Genomic DNA, 12,457 nt, shown 5'->3' with positions numbered 1-12,457 from the left:
TTCCACCTTAGTACGAGGAGACTGTTTTTCCATTTCCACCACCGGTCGTCCACAGAAACAAGGATTCTGCCACCATGGCAACGTGAATGTTGTTTACTGGCGCTGGTGAGGTTACATGCCTGTAGTGTTCTGATCATAGAACTAAATGCATCCAGCATATTTACTGAGGCATTTTCCTATTTCCGTCCTCAATAACAGATATTTTCATAGCATTTAAAATATTTTTAAATAAAGCTTTTTCAGACACTTCCACTGTTTACATGGCTCCCAGCAATAATATAATATAAAGCAATAATATAAAGCAATAATTAAAACAAATGGAGCTATATGTTCAGTGTGTTTAAATGTTTATATTACTTATTATATGTTATATTTTTATAAATATTTCCATAGAGATTGCCCATGTCCGTATCTCCTGATTAGCACCTGCAGTTTGTTTATCCATCATTAGTGTGTAAGGTCTTTGTAAGGTCTTTGTGTGTTTGCTGAAAACCGTATACCTTCCCATGTGTTTGCTCCTTGCCAATTTCATTGCCTTCTGTATAGCTCATTCTTGACGGTTTGTCTATTGTCTTATTACTCTGTTTATTAAAAGTTTCTGCTTTACTGTTCACCAGTGTCTTCCTCACATACGGTTTTGCCATACCCATGTACTCTGCAGAAAGGGCAACCTCATCTGTTCTGGGAGCAGTCAGTCTGAAGAAAGGGCACCTTCATCTGTTCTGGGAGCAGTCTGTCTGAAGAAAGGGCACCCTGATCTGTTCTGGGAGCAGTCGGTCTGAAGAAAGGGCAACCTCATCTGTTCTGGTAGCAGTCAGTCTGAAGAAAGGGAAACCTCATCTGTTCTGGGAGCAGTCAGTTTGAAGAAAGGGCATCCTCATCTGTTCTGGGAGCAGTCAGTCTGAAGAAAGGGAAACCTCATCTGTTCTGGGAGCATTCAGTCTGAAGAAAGGGCAACCTCATCTGTTCTGGGAGCATTCAGTCTGAAGAAAGGGCAACCTCATCTGTTCTGCTAGCAGTCGGTCTGAAGAAAGGGCAACCTCATCTGTTCTGGGAGCATTCAGTCTCAAGAAAGGGCAACCTCATCTGTTCTGGGAGCAGTCAGTCCGAAGAAAAGGCAACCTCATCTGTTCTGGGAGCAGTCAGTCTGAATAAAGAGCAACCTCATCTGTTCTGGGAGAACTAGGTCTGAAGGCTTCGCTGAAAACACCAGCAAACAGCAAACCATCAACAGGAGCAACTATGCCTGCAAAAACAAACCGTGGAATGACTTACCTCTCCCACACATGCTCTTGGGCCAGATGACTGTTCTCCATGCGTCATCCGTATCCACAGCTACAGGGGAGCTAGAGATTGATATCCCTCGTTGTTCCTTGGCGTTCTGTGCTATCCAAAACAGAGAAGTATGCAGGTAAACCTTCAGAGAGTCTTGCTTCAGTGTTCATGTTAGATGGCACCATAGCCCCTTATCTGTTCCACAGAACATGCCAAGGTTGATTGTGCATGTTCATTTCTCAGTAAAACTGTAGGCAGCTGCTGTTTGAGAACAACATGGCAAGGAGGCACTGTACTATGATCGATTTATTGCACTCCTTAGGTCAGTACTCAGTCATCCACTGGAGGGAGAGAGTCAGGATAACTCCTTGCGTAGCTAAGACAAGCAAACAACACAGTGATCAAGTGTGCTGCTGAGTACTGCCAGTGTTGTCTGGACGGAAATATTACAAGCTTGGAAATATCACCAAGGACTATGCAAACAAGCCACTTCGAAGTTGCCTGTGGTGATATCTCTCTAAACATTGACCAGTCTATCTCCTTGGCTATGCTGCTGCATAATGAGCTGCATGAGAGACAGTAATGGATTTTGTGAAGCTCCATTTACCCACATCTAGGTGGAATCTTTGAACCCATGAAGTTAGGATACACAAGACTCTGTGTGCGATGTGGGGATTTGGACCGTCTCAGAGCTTGATGCAATGCCCAGCACGAAGCCAAGTAGGAATGCTTCCAGTCTCCAGTGAGCATAGCTAACCAGGCAGCTACAGTGTGCTCACTTCTTATCATTATTCAATTATTATTTAAAGCATGACCTACTGTCATCTTTCCAGATTTAAAATATTAGCTTTTTACAGTTGTCTTCAAACTTGTCTCAACACCATGTCAATTTTCACAATAACAATAGACTATGTGAACTAAACTGTCTATACTTTTGCATGTCTTTGATTCAAAAGGCATTGAGTCACCACTTCTTCCAAAAGTCATGAACACTTCTCTCAGTCAATGTTCAACACCAGAAAAAGTTTGTACAAATACAGCAAATTTTGCATTAAGATACTCTGTTCAAAACCCAACAAAATTCTGATCACTATGGATGAACATCTGTGGTATTTTGAGAGACAAATGAAAATATACACTTGAAATATATAAGATTGATTATTCTGCTTATCCAAAATATCCATCTTTTTTGTTTGCAGCATATATATATATATAAATAAAATTGAGCCCACTCCAATTTTTTCTTGAATCAGAATCTCCACATCTACAGCAGTCATTCCATTAAAGTGTTTGTTGAATTTCTTCACAGACACACCTCATTCTACTTATTGAGTTGCTGAATAGCTGAGCATCTAAACACAATCCTGTTCTAACGAGCAACAGTATAAAAACCACTGCTGCTGCCATCACTATTCTCTTGTTATAGAACCAGCTGGATGGGAAAAACAGTGCTAGGACTACGCAAAAGTAAGTTTAGTCAAAATACAGCTACAGACTATGCCAAAAGAGTTGAAAAGAAAGGCTCTTAATGAGGAAAAGAAGGGTTCAACTGTAGCTTTACTGGCAGAGGGATACAGTGAGCATCAGGTTGCTTCCATCTTGAAAATTTCAATAAATGTGGTTCATAAGAACAAGGCCAAGCAGCAAATACATGGGACAACAGCTACAGCCTGGCAGAGGATGGAAACCTCTTTCTACTGACCATGATGATCACCACCTCATTTGAATGTCACTTAACAACCGTAAGATGACATCAAGTGACCTACAAAAAGAATTCCATGCATCAGCTGGGGTGAATTGCACAGCAAGGACAGTTCAAAACAGGCTTCTGGAGGCAGGGCTGAAGTCATGCAAAGCTAGAAAAAAGCCCCTCTTCAATGAGAAGCAAAGAAGAGCCAGACTGAAGTTTGCGAGAGACCATAAAGATTGGACAATAGAGGACTGGAGTAAGGTCATCTTCTCTGATGAGTGTAATTTTCAGCTTTGTCCAACACCTGGTCACGTAATGGTTAGACGTAGACCTGGAGAGGCCTACAAGCCAGAGTGTCTTGCACCCACTGTGAAATTTGGTGCAGGATCGGTGATGATCTTGGGGTGTTTCAGAAAGACTGGATTCAGGCAGATTTGTCCTTGTGAAGGACACATGAATCAAGCCGCTTACAAAACTGTGCTAGAAGAAAACTTGCTTCCTTCTGCTTTGACAATGTTCCCCAACTCTGATGATTGTTTTTTCAATAGGACAATGCTCCGTGTCACACAGTCAGGTCAATCAAAGTATGGATGAGGGACCACCAGAACAAGACCATATCATGGCCAGCCCAATCTCCAGATCTGAACCCCACTGAAAACCTCTGGAATGTGATCCAGAGGAAGATGGATGGTCACAAGCCATCAAACAAAGCCGAGCTCCTGGAATATCTGTGCCAGGAGTGGCGTAAAGTTACCCAACAGCAATGTGAAAGACTGGTGGAAAGCATGCCAAGATGCATGAAAGCCGTGATTAAAAACCAGGATTATTCCACCAAATATTGATATCTTAGCTCATCCTAAGTTGAAATATTAGTACTGTGTTGTTTATAAATGAATATTTTGTTATTTTGACCATTAGTCATTTTCATTAAAAAATAAATAAATTAATTAATTTTAAAAAACATGCTCTAAAATACAATATTTTTATCTGGAATTTTTTGATAGAAATTTTGCCAGTAGTTTATAGAATAAAATAAAACTGCTCAGCCTGGTCAAACACACCCATAAATTGTAAAACACTATAAGGCATATTGGAGTAGGAGGCATCACACAACAATGCCCAGTGGTTATTGAACCTGAGATCACACCACACAACCTCCCTGAACAGGATCCAGTAACCATCATGCTAGTAGATATCAAGAAAGGATCTCAAGTATGAAGAGCTAGACAGCTCCAAGCCCTGACATTGTCCACACCTACTGATTGAAGAAACTAACTGCATTCCATGAATGCCTGGCAGACAAATGAACCAGCTGCTAATGGATGGAACCCACCTTGAATGGTTAATTGAAGGCTGGAAAGTCCTTATCCAGAAAGACCCCCAGAATGGGGCAGTTCCATCCACCTACCCATTCATAACCTACCTCTGCACAATATGGACACTCCTGTCAGGCATCATGGCAGCTAAGATGAGTAGACACACAGCTCAATACATAAGCAGGGCACAGAAAGACACTGGCAAGAACACCAGAGGAGCCAAGCGCCAGCTACTGGTGAATAAAACAGTCACTCAAGACTGTAAAACCAGACAGACCAACCTCTGCACCACCTGGATTGACTACAAGAAGGTCAATGATTTAGTGCGACACAGGTATCTGAGATTGCTTGAGGCTGCATAACATCAACAGGACTCTAAGAGCCTTCAAGAGCTCAATTGTGCTGTGGAAGACAACCCTAGAGGCCAACTTCAAGCCAATAGCACGAGTCACCATCAAGTGGATTTACCAAGGAGATTCCCTGTCCCTGCTGCTGCTCTGCATAAGCCTGAATCCCCTCAGTGAAGTCATAAGCAAGAAAAGCTACAGATATTGACTACGGAATGAAAGAACCATCAGCCATCGCTTCATCTACATGAATGATGTTCAGCTGTATGCCAGAAGAGAACCAGGTATCGAATCACTAAACCATCTCATCAGGAAACACAGCAAGGACATCAGAATGTCATTCTCACCGGATAAGCGTGGTCAGATGGTTACATGGAAAGCTAGAAAAGGGGATTATTCTACCAGAACGTAACACAACAGATGTTGAAAGCCTTGAATCCCATGGGCAAATGAAGAGGTCACAAGGAATATAGCTACAGCAAAATACACACAAAGAGTGAGGCAAGTCCTGAGAAGTCAATTGAATGGGAAGAACTAAATCCAGGCCATCAACACCTGTGTTCTACCAATCATCTAAGGGCTAAAGGAGGCCTGAAAAAAGAACTGGAAAAGATGTGGAAGGTGAAGGTAACCGTGGTTCCAGTAGGACTCGGAGCACTAGGGGCTGTATCTCCCAAACTGGGAGAATGGCTCTTACTCGGATTCATATCAACAATCCTACATCCACTCAAGAGCCCTATAGGGGAATATTTGTCATGTGAGGTCTTGAGCAAGTCATTGGAAGACCAATTATTTGTCAAGGCAGATCAATGTCATTTCCATCCATTTTCATTGTTTTTTATGACAAATATTATATTGATCATCTTTTGTCTAGGGGCTTTTTGCCATTGCCCATATGCATCAGCCAGCTCTGATCGATTTCAGACGGAAGCAATCCATCAAAGAAAAATTCATCTTGCCTTAATCTCATCATAGACAATGTCCCACAAGGACAGAAAGTGGACTGAACTGAAACAAGGACATAAACAAAATCAAATGGCACATATCATCATGGGAACCATAACAGCAAAGAAGAAAACCATGACACAAAAGAGATTTTCTCTCTCCTTTGTTGTGGCCACATCAGTTCTCTATAACTTTGGCATACAATGAAAAACTTTTCAATACCTTTAAATCTACTTTCAAACACAAACTTTCTAACAAACCAGAACCATGGTCCAGATACCAACTCAAAAATTATTTAAAACTTAAAACTGCAATTGTCTCCCATTTGTATTGAAAAAAAGCAGAAATATAATTATGCTTTTGATAATATGGTTTTATTGCCTTAACATTGCAGCAATTTCTTATGAAGGAATAATTTCATCTTTTAAATGCTGATGGTTTAGTTAATAGGATAAAAACTTCTGCAAGCACAATTCCACCATATACATGCTGGACCTGTACCCTGTATCTTATTGGAGGAAATATGCCGATGTCTAAGTTTTGTCCCTGTTTCACCAAAGCTTTTGCTTGTACTCTGAATCCATTTGTTCCATCACAAGATTTCACAGTCTGCATTTACACACAGTCATTTCATGAGAGTACAAAAGCTGGAAACTGCTGATAGAAAGCTCCTCACAATGCTTAGAACAGTCCACCAAAAATCCAGCATCTGAACACAAGGCTCTTCACTAGCTGGAAGGATGGAAGATGGAGCCTACAAAGTGTAAAATCTACTCTCTAAGACAAGAGTACATCCATGAGTAAATCCAAGCAATAGTGCCCAAGGATGAACTGATGAGAGCGCTCTTCAAACAAACAATGGACATGGATACTATAGAAACAGAGGAGATGCCAGGTCATAATAAGGCCCTCCATTGGATATACCACCAAGACAACCAAGAGGCAGAGATCACACACAGGAACATATGCCAGAATATGAGCTGGACAACCCCAAAGTCCAAATGGAAGGGACCTGTGATGAATGGCCACCCTCCTGGCATCCATGTTGTCATGGTTTCTCTGTCGTCTGTTTTCCTGTACTCCCTGGTTCCGCTCCTTAGTTTAATTTTCTCCGGCCTTCGCCTGTTCCTTCATTCCAGTCTGTGTTTTGGTTCTCCCAGTTCCTATGTTCACCTGAGTCTGATTACTGCCTAATTGTCCTGGTTATTTGTACCCTGTGTTTTGGTAAGTCTGATGTGTTCTGTTGTGTTTAAATTCCACTCGCTACATTGTCGTCGCCCTTGCTTTTCCGTTTGTCTGGTTCACGTAATGCTCTACCTCAGTGTCTACCCCTCGTCCCTGTTTATATTGCCCTCAGTGATTGTGTTTTCCTCATTTAATAAACCGCCCTCTGAGGATGCATTCTGCCTCTCACTTGTTCCTATGGGAAACATTACAGAATAACCAACCTTAAAACAAGAATGCAGCAGGAGGACCTCTCTGAGTCACATCGTGTTCAGTCTGCATCAGCTCAGCCACCCTGACACAATGGTTTACATCAGGGCCCTGCTCACTACGTTTAGAGAGGGGAAACCTTTGGTCTGTTCCTGTCCCTGCCTCTGGTACAAGAGACACCACCGAGCCTGATCCTGTCTTTGCCTCCGGCGTGAGGGACGCCGCCCGTCATGAGCCTGTTCTTGGTGTGAGAGACGCTGCTCGTCATGAGCTTGTTCCCAACGCGAGAAACACCACCAATCCTGATCCTGAGCCTGTTCCCGGCACGAGAGACGCCACCCGTGATGAGCCTGTTCCCAACATGGAGGGTGCCGCCCCGGTCCGATCCAGTTCCCGTTCCCAGCGCGAGAGACGCCACCCGTCTCAACCAAGTCCCGGTCCCCGGCGCGAGAGACACCGCCTAGTGGTGACGTTCCCGGCCTATCCTTGCCACCCAAGAGGTCTCTCAATCTGTCCTTGTTCCCTGTGTCAGGTCTGTGCCTGTAGGTGTGCCCCTGGATCTCCCTGCAGTGCTGCTGACCACGGTAGCCACTCCTCCAGACCCTGCAGCGCCGCTGAGCAGCACAGCTCCATGTTCGGGCCTCTCAGATCCGCCGCTGACCTGCGCAGCCACGCCCATATCCATGTCAATTGTGTATTTTTGTTCCTGTGTCCGTTGTGCTGAATATACTTGCTTCTGTTCCTGTCCCTGTTCCCACTACCAGCGTCTCTCCTCTCCTGACTCTGTGCCCGCCTCCTCTTCCAGCCGTGTTGCCGGTCCGACTCCCTTTCCCCGTCCTACTTCCATCCCTCAAGCTGCCCTGACTCCTGCACCTGTCCAGGGTTTGGCCTGGTATTCCATGTATGCCCCTGGTCCTGCCATGGTTCCTGTCTGTAGTCCTGCCCTTAGCCCAGCTTCCGCTTCTTTGTTTGCTCCACGTGTCCCCCCCACCGTCTGTCTCCCATCCTGTCTCGTTGTCCCTGGCTCCTCCTATTGGCCCTGTCTCTGCCTCGTACAGCCCTTTTGTTCCCGTTCTGTCTTTCCTGACCTCCTGCCTCTGTTTCTGGGTCTTGTCCCTGCTCCGCGTGTTGCTACCCCAAAATCCAAATGGAAGGGACCTGTGATGAATGGCCACTCTCCTTGTGTCCATGTTGTCATGGTTTCCCTGTCGTCTGTTTTCCTGTACTCCCTGGTTCCGCTCCTTAGTTTCATTTTCTCTGGCCTTCGTCTGTTCCTTCATTCCAGTCTGTGTTTTGGTTCTCCCAGTTCCTATGTTCACCTGAGTCTGATTACTGCCTAATTGTCCTGGTTATTTGTACCCTGTGTTTTGGCTTCTAGTTGTCAGTTGTTTTGGTAAGTCTGATTTGTTCTGTTGTGTTTAAATTCCACTTGCTACATTGTCATCGCCCTTGCTTTTCCATTTGTCTGGTTCATGTGGTGTTCTACCTCAGTGTCTGCCCCTTGCCCTCAGTGATTGCATTTTCCTCATTTAATAAACTGCCCCCTGCGGATGCATTCTGCCTCTTGCCTGTTCCTATGGGAAACATTACAGGACCACAGCGAGTGGTGAACAACCATAAGGCTAATGTCCTGTGGGAGCTCCAGAAAAGTAAGGAGTGGTGAACCAACCAGAGATTATTATAGTAGAAATGATGTATCTAAAAGCAGTGGTAATAGATGTGGCAGTCACACGTGATGGAAATATTCAAAGGAAAGAATATGAAAAGCTGGAAAAATACCAGGGACTAAAAGATGAACTAGAGAGAATGTGGAAAGGTAATAACAAGGTTGTCCCAATAATGCTAGGGGCACTTGGGGCTCTGACATCTAAACTGAAGGAGTGGCTCCAACAGATTCCAGGAGTAACATCAATCTCAGTCCTGAAAAGGGCTATCTTGGGAAGAACAGAAATACTGTACCGTGCCTTCAAACTCTTAGGCCTATGATAGAAGGCCCCAGTGTAGGAGAAAAAATATATGACCACCTACTGGAAGGGTGAAACGGGAATTATTTTATTTTAATCTTTTTTTTTCCTGTCTCACCTTGGTTTTCTGTGTGCAGGTCAGCTGTCTTAACTAAGATAGCAGAGAGGGAGATTTGAATCTGTAAATCTTTTATCCAGTTTTCTATTATCCTTTTGATAATTATTGGATAAAAAAGTCAACACACATCCTCATAATTCTTTATTGCAGTGCTAAGTCCCCTTAATTGCACCAGCCTTGTTACAGCTGTTACATATTCATAGGGAATATTCAGCATTTACACACAGACACTGATAGAAGGCTGATACCTGTAGCCCCGTTCTGGCATTAACAGTGAAGAGAGACGAAGGAGCTCTCTCTGAAATGGGTGTGCTTTTGCTTTTGAAGACACAGAGAAAGAGAATAAGATAGAGGGAGAGAATAAGAGAGAGAGATAGAGGGAGAGAGAGATGTCTTTCTTCCTCTTCTTCTCTTTCTTGGCTTGACACTCTAATGCTCAAATTGGTCTTATTTTCAGCTCCACACCCTATGCCACTACATTCATGCTTTTCCATCTAGGCTGTGTTATCTATGACAATAGGCAAAGAGAAAAAGGGTTAATACAAGTCAGCAGAATGCTACAGACTATCCCCCAGCTAACGATAGTGCTCTCGAGTTGTGCTTACTCTCCTTCATTCATTCACTCACTCACTCACTCACTCACACTGTCTGTCTCTCTCTCTCTCTCTCTCTCTCTCTCTCTCTCTCTCTCTCCCACTGTTCTTGGAAAAGCCCTTCCGCAGTCCAGATGTTGTGCGGATTGAAATCATAAATTGCAACTCCAAAGATCCAGGGTGAGATGACACTCATCCAGGAAACTTATCTGATATCATTAGAACAAAGCATTTTCTTTCAGAGTGCAGCCCCAAATTCTGTCACCTCTTCCCCTAACCCCTTCTCAGCACACCCCCTTTGTTTTTAAACATCCTGGTACCACTTACTTATAAGTCTTCATTTGGTAACTCTATTATAACTATAAACTATGCTTGTCTGCATAGTGCTAGTATTACACAAGGCATTTAAATCCTTGTGGGATGAATGCAGCTGAAACCCATCAGCAGAAAATATAAAATATTAGTCTTCGGTGGCTCATCTGTATCTAAAAGAGTTTAACTCGTTCACTGTCAAATGACTTCATTTGGGTTTGAAACGACCAAAAAGGTGGTCGACATGCTCCAAACTTTCACCTTTCACTCTCTCGCTATGAACAGAAAAAGGATGAGGTACATCTGCACATCAGCTGTTTGACCTTTTTGTCAGGCTTATCTCAGGCAGTTTATCGATGACATAAACATTTCAGAAGATCAGACACTGATACTTTATGTATCAGAGAGCATTGCTTCAGAAAGTGCTGAGATGGGGTCAGCAGCCGGAGGATATCTTACAGGCATTTATCCCAGAATTGAGATTCAACAGGACAGACTTTGAAAAGTACAAGCTATTAGCATTAGAAAGGCCTTCTAATGTACATTATGCACTATAAAACAGCACATACTGTATATGAGAGCTGTTGTTGATGATGCAGAGTTCTGTCCCATAAGGGTCAGATTTATTAAGAATGGGTCACAATTTCTGAGAGTGTAAAACCACTTTACACAAGTCTCGTTAAACTCAGGTTCTTGTTGCTCAAACCAACCTGCTCAAGATGCACTATGTGTGCATCACTGAGCATATAATTAACAAAAGAAGTAAGGGGATGCAGAAGGGACAAAAATCCCATTATTTACTGTCCACTGCGAGAGATTATCCTTCTCTCCTTGTACAATGTCTGGTTTTCTGTCAATGATAGTACATACCTTATTTTTAGAAATGCGTCCAAAAAGGATTAGCATTGATTCTTTTCAGGCTGCGGTCAACATGGAGTTTAGAGCTTAGTGAATCCAGCAAACCAACACATCTGTGGTTCATTCGATCTCTCGGAGTTCTTGCATGTTGACTGCTTATCCAGGGGTTAACCTACATTCAGTCAGAATGCTACATGTAGCACTAAATAAAACATCCCGGTTTGGCAAAGAACACTGAGAAAACTAGTCTTCATGATTTTCCAACACTGGATGTTACGACTCCAATAAAAGCCTTGCTAAGACCCACTACACAGTACTCCACCACCACCTGTTGGTGGGTTTGTAATCTGTGAGCATGAGCACACATTATTCCATTATAAAGCCAGTTATCAGATGTTCTTATCCAGCATGATTTGCAAAGGCCAGGTATATAAACAAAGACCACACTGGCAGTAGTTGGCAGGATGTTATCAACTGGGATAAAATCACATTTCTCTCTTTATTTCTCTCTTTCTCTCTCTCTCTCTCTCTCTCTCTCTCTGTATGTATGTTTGCACCCTAAGAGTGTGTTGAACAGCATGCATACTACAGCCAGTCAGTGCATTCTGAATAACTGCAACAACATAAACAAATAAAAACAAATTGTGCTCAGTGAATCAAATACCATTTCAAACAAAACATCCTATAAACAATTATAACTAAATAAAGATTCCAATATCTAAAATGTCACTGAAAATCAAGATATGGGAATAATTTTTTATGCTAAACCTTTATCTTTTATCTTTAGTGCTCATATTACATCTGAAACTTCTGTTAAATAAAATTATTATATTCTCATGCTCATAATTCCTGACTTTGTTTTTTCTCAGATTTAATAACTTATAAGCAGACAGGCTTTAATCCTCTGAGACATTAAAAAGAGAAACTCATTATTCTAAAACTGTTTGTGCCTCTAAAACAAAGAGAGAATATTAAAAACCAGTGCAATTTTCTCTTTCATTGTCCTTTCCTCTCATCTGCTGAAAACTCAATTAAACTAACCATGGAAATTGGGAGGCCCAGTACACTAACTTAGATGTACAAAGTTCAAATAAATTCCACCAACACTGCACAGCAGACAAACAAAACATTTACCACATTATTCCATTCAAACTTCACAGTCCAAAGCTGCTACATATCTACAAGAAGCACTCCTATGAAATCAAACAAGCCTTCATATTATAACTGGGCGACCCTGGTAATAAGGCCTTTTAACTTGGTTGGTTTAAATTATAATACTTAAAGGGTCATTGCTATAACTTTGCTAAATATATTTACCATTATTGGTACATGTTACATTACAAATGTAAAATGTAAATGACAGCATTTATATCAGGATACTGACTGTTGAATAACTCAGATAGCAACAGAAACTCAGATAAGAACAGACTTTAACACTGGTATTTATGATTTTCATTTTCAGATGATGGCAGCTTCCCTTTGGTAGACATGGAAATATACAAATATTGCAGGGCCGTATGAATGCACCATTAGAAAAGACACTGGGTTGTCCATTTGTAATTATGCTTCAACATCGCAATTCCGTTTATAAATGGGTTGATAATT

Source organism: Electrophorus electricus, chromosome 11 (genome assembly GCF_013358815.1).
Source record: "Electrophorus electricus isolate fEleEle1 chromosome 11, fEleEle1.pri, whole genome shotgun sequence".
NCBI lineage: Eukaryota > Metazoa > Chordata > Actinopteri > Gymnotiformes > Gymnotidae > Electrophorus > Electrophorus electricus.
Note: the sequence above shows the minus strand (reverse complement) of the source record.